At 45.1% G+C, this 7,681-nt stretch overlaps 1 pseudogene; it reads left to right on the top strand.

Moving 5' to 3' along the window:
• Window positions 1–4,592: 4,592 nt before the first annotated feature.
• LOC138718043 (kinesin-like protein KIF11-A) lies at window positions 4,593–7,028 on the top strand (annotated as a pseudogene).
• The last annotated feature ends 653 nt before the right edge of the window (window positions 7,029–7,681 follow it).

Below are 7,681 nucleotides of genomic sequence, written 5' to 3' on the forward strand. Positions count from 1 at the left end.
TAAATCCTACTCACTTTACTTCTCAAGGACCCACTGAAGAAAAGGCTCACGTGAGCCTAAATTGCCACTTGCTGCTGATCTTTCAACCATACTTTTGCTTACCATAAACTGCAAATTCATTGCTCGCCTTACAATACAAACACAAAGCAAATTATCAGAGAAGAAAAAAATTAAAAACACCTTCCCTGATGTCACTTGAATTTTTTTGTGTGCTTAAATTCAAATTGTGAGCCAAATTCACTTGCACATTTAGCAATACACAGACTTTTTAACAGGAGTTGCCATCTCAAAGAGCTGTTCATGCCCTTCTTATGAAGAAGATGGATTCAAATAAGATTACAGCTCAACTAGAAGATTCCAGGGAATCTTGATTATACGCTTTTTGTTCAGGGCCAACTTGAAGCTCAGTCACTTCTATCCTTCCTTTCAAAAAAAAAGATGTCCATAAATTTAAATTCTGCATAGCCATCTGTACTTTTAGAATATCACAGGGTTTTCTAACAGTAAAGACAATGCTTAATCTCATAGTCTGTGTGGTTCCTATAACATGCTAATCTATAAAGTCTTAAATAGACAACACATCCATTTCCATACTAGAATTCCCTTCCCTAAAAGCACTTGCTCTCACTTGGAAGTGAATGAAAGGTATACCGGCAAATCTAACTGGATCACTGTTTAAGAAACTCTGATGTGACTTCTTCCCCCCCTTAAATATCAAATACTGTTTCCCCTACATCTACCAACTCAATAGCTGCCTAAATGCACATTTTTCTCTGTGCATGCTCATACAGGAAGAAATACAGGACGAGAGACTTTTATTGCTCGTATGCACAATAAATCACAATGACATTTTTTGTAAACACAGTAAGCACCTAAAAAAATGTTATGCTTAAGAGGCATTAACTGGCATAATTGCATTATTTTACTGTCCTACTAAACCAAGAGCTTATTACTCCCTAGCGGTTTCTCAGAGTACCCATACCTAGCATAGTACTGCTTATATTACTACAAAGTGCTTTATAGATACTGTCAAATTATTCACAATCTGAAAAGCAGACAAAAGGTGACAGTTGTTCTGGAACACTTTCAAAATTAAGCATTTTTTTTTCTGTAATCGGTTGTAAACTTGAAAAGAGGATCTGTCTAAGCAGCTATATACTGGTAGGTTTTTAAGCATCTGTGGTAACTATATTATCTGTCATCACTGGCTTTCTCTAGACTCTGGTTAAGCAGCAAATTTGGGTTTATAATAAGATAAGAACTCTTAACAATCGCTGAACATCCTTCAGAGGCCTCCCTCTGCCACCAGCTTCAGGCAGGCAGATCCTAGAATCAAGGGGAATCAGCAAGGCTACAATAATTCTTAACCCTATGTGCTACAGTTAACAGCAATGTGGCCTCTGTGTCTATTCCTCATCTCTTCATGACAGAACAAACAACGTCACTAACATTTACAAAAGTAAAACTGACCCCAACTTGCTTCCAAAACATTTAAGACATCGTCCTACCCCTACAAAACCAGACAAGTTTATAACGAGCTGAAAAAAAAATTGTATATCCATTATTTCCTAAGATGAACATCTGTAGCTTATCTCACCATGCTGAGTTCTAAACTGTAGCTTCATTTCTTTCACATTTCATTATAGCATACGGTGCCAAGCACCCTGCTTCGTGGTGTTTGCGTGTGAGAGTTGCGGAGATCAGCTATAGGGGACCCTGTCAGGGACCAGGCGGACAAGCTGGCTCTGCTCCACAGGCACAATTCACCCTGTGCCGATGCCCAGGGAGACTGGCAGCAACGAGGCGTCTGCAACCTGCAGCACCGCAGGGACCCCTGATGGTTTTAGAATCAAACCTTTATCACCCCCGTGAGGTACGTACTGAACCACCCAAGCAGGACCTTTTAAATTCGTAGGGCTGCAGACTTGCCAGCCTTTTGGTCGAGGAAATGGGAAACGTGGAGCCGAGAATGGGATCTTTCTCCACCCTAAGCTACGTATCGAACCACCCGAGCAGGACCTTCACGGCCCCTTCGCAGCCCCTAGGGCTACAGATTTCATCTTCCCAGCAGCCAAGGCGCCCAGCTCCTCTCCAGCCGGGAGCTCGGGCACGTCTAGAGCCCCGCAGAGAAGGAAAAGCTTGTTCTTTGCCACTCGAGCGGGCGGCTCCAAGTCTGGAGAGGCGAAGAGAAGGGCCGGCGCTGAGGCAGGAGAGGCGCCTGCCCCCCGCGGGAAGGAGCCGAGCCCCCGTCTCCCTGGCAACGCGGCCCCCGGCGGGCACGCGGCGCCCCCGCCGCCCCGCTCCGGGCTCGCTCACCTCGCAGCAGGCGCCGGGGTCGCGCACGACGGCGGGGACGCCGCCCTTGCAGCCCGTCCGAACGGCGGCGGAGAGGCGGCGGCGGCAGCTCCCGCGCCGCAGAGCCGCCGTCCCGGCTGCGCGGCTCCCGGTGCCGGAGCGGGAGGAGCCTCCCCGCGCCGCCCCGCGCGCAGCGGCGGCACCTGCCGGGGGAGGAGCCGCCGCCCCGGGCCCGGGTCGCCGCGCCGGCACCGTCCCCGCCGCGCTCGAGGCGTCCGCTCGGGAGGGCTGGAGGGACAAGGCGGGAGGCGCAAAGCCCCGAGGCTGTGAAGCAGCCCGGAGGATCCCGGAGCAGCTGGCCGCGTCCTCCCGAGGGAGCGAGGAGGCGCTGCTCTGCTCTCTCTGGTGACCAGTGATGTGGCCAGTGACGGGGAATGGCAGGAAGATGTGCCGGGGAGGGTTAGACTGGATATTAGGAAAAGATTCTTCACTTAAAGGATGGTGGAACACGGGAACAGGCTCCCCAGGGAAGTAGGCAGAGCTCCAAGCCTAACAATATTCAAGAAGTGTTTGGACGATGCGCTCAGAAACACAGTCTGAATGTTGAGGTTGTCCTGTGCAGGGATAGGAGTTGGAATTGATGATCCTTGAGCGACGAAGCTGGTGAGGGGGCTGGAGAACAGGCCTTATGAGGAGCGGCTGAGAGAGCTGGGGTTGTTTAGCCTGGAGAAGAGGAGGCTGAGGGGAGACCTCATTGCTCTCTATAACTACCTGAAAGGAGGTTGTGGAGAGGAGGGAGCTGGCCTCTTCTCCCAAGTGACAGGGGACAGGACAAGAGAAAATAGAATCATAGAATCATAGAATAACCAGGTTGGAAGAGACCCACCGGATCATCGAGCCTCAAGCTCTGCCAGGGAGGGTTCAGGCTTGACATCAGGAAAAAATTTTTCACAGAAAGGGTCATTGGGCACTGGCAGAGGCTGCTCAGGGAGGTGGTTGAATCACCTTCCCTGGAGAGGTTTAAAAGACAAGTGGATGAGGTGCTCAGGGACATGGTTTAGTTGATGGGAATGGTTGGACTCAATGATCCAGTGGGTCCTTTCCAACCTAGTGATTCTATGATTCTATGAAAGGAAGAGGTCTCCAGAAGGGCAGGGGCAGGGTCTGAGTGTTGCACCTCAGATATTAAAGCACCAATGCTTTGTTAGCCTATTAAGGAGTTTGATGTGGCTTTTTAAAAACCTTATTGCTAGGGTGAGGAGGGACACCCCTCTGAGATAAAACCACACTACCCAGGCAGGTTGCAGTCGTTTATTTTTCCAGATCCAGTCCTTGGAGCACAGTACCCAACTCTGCAATGAGGCTCAGTAACAATGCTTTCCTTTCAGTCTCACCTAATGGAACTGTGAGGCGGTGAGAGCTTTTCTTCCCTCACCCTCTAACTGATCCCATGATTGTGAACAACATTCAGGAGAATTAAAAAAGAAATCTAATGATTGGTGAGCTACTCATATAATTTAGCAAGACTGGATACTGCTTTAATATATAGGAGGAAGTACTACTTTAAGAATTGCTTGGAACAGCTTTAGTTTTGAGCAGAGTCTGCATCTTGCTACTGGATTTTCTTAGGAGTTGGTTCTTGTTTTCTGATCTGTACAGCTAAGACAAAAACAGTAGATCCCCCAAATCTCTGCCTCCATCTCAGCTATACCTCCATATTAAATTTGACACATGTACCATGTCAGAGTTCAAGTCTTTTTCAGATGACAATTCCTTAAAACAATTTTAAAAGCGTAGGCTTTCAGTTAAGCCTGCTGATAGATGAGTTGTTCTGCTTTAAGGTGTCCATAAGAGCCATCTAGAAATACCACAATTCCTCATCTGCAGAGCAGACAGTAAACACTAGAAAGTCAGTTCAGAGAGTGCACAGCACCAGATGCAGTATAGGGTGTGTTTTGTGAGGTAACGCAAGGCTTCTCTAAGTCAAGTTTCAAGCAGATTTGTACTTATGCAATGCAATACTTGGCAGAGGACTATTTCTTTTTCAAAATGCAGGCACAAGGACATGGCCAGCACTTATTATCAGGGCTGGTTAACTCATGTGCAACACAAAAATGTTGTGGCCACATTACCTTTTATTCCAGGCTATTTTGATCGGTATTAGCTTAAACCTTTCCGCACCTTGCTGCACTGCACACTGTGGACATGACAAGGTAAGTGATGAGCAGAGTGTCCCCCATACTTTAACACTTTGCAAAGAACACAAAGGGCAAGAAATCCAGGTGGTGGTGTGGTGCATGACTTTCCATACCTCAGGATGTAAAGTATGTGCCTATACTTTTGTAGACTGTGATCGAGCAAGAAAAGAAGTTAAGGTAGGGTCTGCACTGGAGGCGTCACAGACAACCGTTACAGGACAACAGGAGCATTGTCACGTTTTGGATGAAGTTATGGGTACAACTGTATAGTGATAATTTATGGCCAAACTGATATTGGAAATACCTTCACAGTTTAAGGGAAACCCCAATGAAGAACATACTTGAGAAGAGGATTTGCTACCATGTATAATACATTGTATCAAATACTAGAAAATCTCAGCAATTGTTACTGATATATATATAATTTTTTTTTTTTTTGTAAAAGCCTCTCTTCTGGAAATGTATAGTGAAGATCTTTTTGACCTGAATCCTATTCTCAGTGTTGGAGAAAGACTGCAGATGTTTGATGATCCCATAAAGAAGACAGGTGTAAATGTGAAAGACTTGGAAGAAATGCCTGTACACAACAAAAATGAAGCCTACCAAATCTTGGAAAGAGGTGCATCAAAAAGAACTACTGCAGCTACTTAGATGATTACATATTCCAGTTGATCCTACTCTGTGTTTTCACTTACTATTGTTATGAAAGAAACCAGAGCAGATGGACAAGAGTTTGTTAGAACTGGAAGATAAACTTGGTTGATGTTGCAAGAAGTGAAAATGCTTATTTTGGGGCAGCTGATAAAAGAGTCTGTGAAGCTGGTAATACCAAGCAGTCTGTTCTGACTGGAGAAAAAGTTATAATTAATCTTAGAATCACAGAATCATAGAATCACAGGTTGGAAAAGACTTGTTGGGTCATCGAGTCCAACCATTCCTATCTGCCACTAAACCATGCCCCTCAGCACCTCATCCCCCTGTCTTTTAAACACCTCCAGGGAAGGTGACTCAACCACCTCCCTGGACAGCCTCTGTCAGTGCCTGATGACCCTTTCTGTGACAATTTTTTTCCTGATATCCAGCCTAAATCTCCCCTAACGCAGCTTGAGGCCATTCCCCCTCGTCCTGTCCCCTGTCACTTGGGAGAAGAGGCCAGCTCCCTCCTCTCTACAACCTCCTTTAAGGCAGCGGTAGAGAGCAATGAGGTCTCCCCTCAGCCTCCTCTTCTCCAGGCTAAACAATCCCAGTTCCTTCAGCCGCTCCTTGTAAGACTTGTTCTCCAGCCCCTTTCCCAGCTTCGTTGCTCTTCTCTGGACTCGCTCCAGAGCCTCAACGTCCTTCTTGTGGTGAGGGGCCCAGAACTGAACACAGTACTCGAGGTGCGGTCTCACCAGGGCCGAGTACAGAGGGAGAATAACCTCCCTGGACCTGCTGGTCACACCGTTTCTGATACAAGCCAAGATGCCATTAGCCTTCTTGGCCACCTGGGCACACTGCTGGCTCATGTTCAGTCGCTGTCAATCAACAGCCCCAGGTCCTTCTCCTCCAGGCAGCTTTCTAGCCATCCTTCCCCTCATCTGTAGCACTGCACAGGGTTGTTGTGCCCCAAGTGCAGGACCTGGCATTTGACCTTGTTAAACCTCATGCCATTGGTCTCAGCCCATGTGTCCAGCCCCCTTTGGAGAGCTTTGGTTAACCCTTTGGTTACTACTGTTAATACAAAAAGTGTATCTATGCAAAACTTGATCATAAGAACGCTGTCAATCAACACAGTGCTGTCAGCCAAATATATCTGTGGGAGAATGAATGTTCTGTTCAACAAAATACAAGATTTAGTTAATGAAAATGGTCTGAAGCAGCAACAGATGTTGACACCCTATGCATATTTTATAGATGGCCTCCTATCTACCATTTGTTCAGCAGCCAATATATTTGCATTAGTTGTGTCAGCATCTTTTGCCTCTGTTAAAAAATTGGTGCTCACCAAACTGTCATATGTCTGAAGAAATATTAAAAAATAAGACTATGCGATTTGCTAGTAAAGCTGAGCTGTTGAGGTTGACTGAGGAGTACGTTTGTGGATTAGAATGAGCATTAAATATCTTGACCCCAATGGTAGAAATTGTCCTGGAACTAAATGGTCACTTTCAGAATAATAAAAGGAAATATTCTGCTGTGGTTGAAAAGATGGAGTGCCACAAAAAGATGAATATCTTCTTAGGAGATCTCTAAAAAATTACAGGAAGAAACAGCCAGTGTTTTTTCTCAGCTGTAGTATACTGTGAGAATTTAGGAAGTGGAAATGGAAAGACTTGTGTATACAGAGAACGCAAATTCATTATTGTCCTCACTGCAAAGTCAGATGGATCTGTTGGCACAGGAGACACTGAGGAATTTAGCTGGTGTACAGTCCAAAAAAATGGAAGTTTGAAGACCACCATCACTGCTGGACAAGAAAATATTTACCTGGAAACCATGGACCTAGTCAGCAGTAAAACTTCTGCTTCAAAACAAATTTATCCTATCTCTGGATAATTTCTTCAAGAGCTCAAAGACATAAACGTTGGAAACGTTAAGATGCTGGTGCAATCCATTGTCTGTTCTCAGCAACTTCTTAGCAATCACAGAAATGTGTCTGATAAATGGAGTAAATTTAAAACCACTAAGATAGTCATCTTTATGGATCAGTATCAGTCCTCCTCCAGCAATGAGAAACTGCAGCTTCAAATGTTTACAATAGAAAACAGGTTTATGATTGAGATTGTATTTTGTACTGGATATTTAGTCTGCATTAAGTTGCAGTAGATGTGGTTTGAAACTACCACATTGTACAAATAGATCCCACAAGAGATTTTATTATATGCATATCAAGAATACAAATAGTCTTTTAGGTTGAAAGATCCTTGACATACTGCTAGCAGCAAAACAAACTAATTGACAATTTTAAAAGCATTGGAAGTCACCAATGACAGCTACAAACCCAATGGCATATATTGACCTTAATAAAAGAAAGACTGTGTCAAGTTGTTGCCAGCCACGTTCAGGATATCCACATCCGTGCCCTTATTTAAAGGCTTGACTGAATTACTGCTAAAAAAAGAATCTGCTTATCGATTTCCAGTATGTGCTCCCTAAAAGCCAGTCAATAAGGAAGAACTTACTCAAAGAATTGAATTGTCCTATGTCTA

This window comes from Phaenicophaeus curvirostris, chromosome 2 (genome assembly GCF_032191515.1).
Source record: "Phaenicophaeus curvirostris isolate KB17595 chromosome 2, BPBGC_Pcur_1.0, whole genome shotgun sequence".
NCBI classification, from domain to species: Eukaryota; Metazoa; Chordata; class Aves; order Cuculiformes; family Cuculidae; genus Phaenicophaeus; species Phaenicophaeus curvirostris.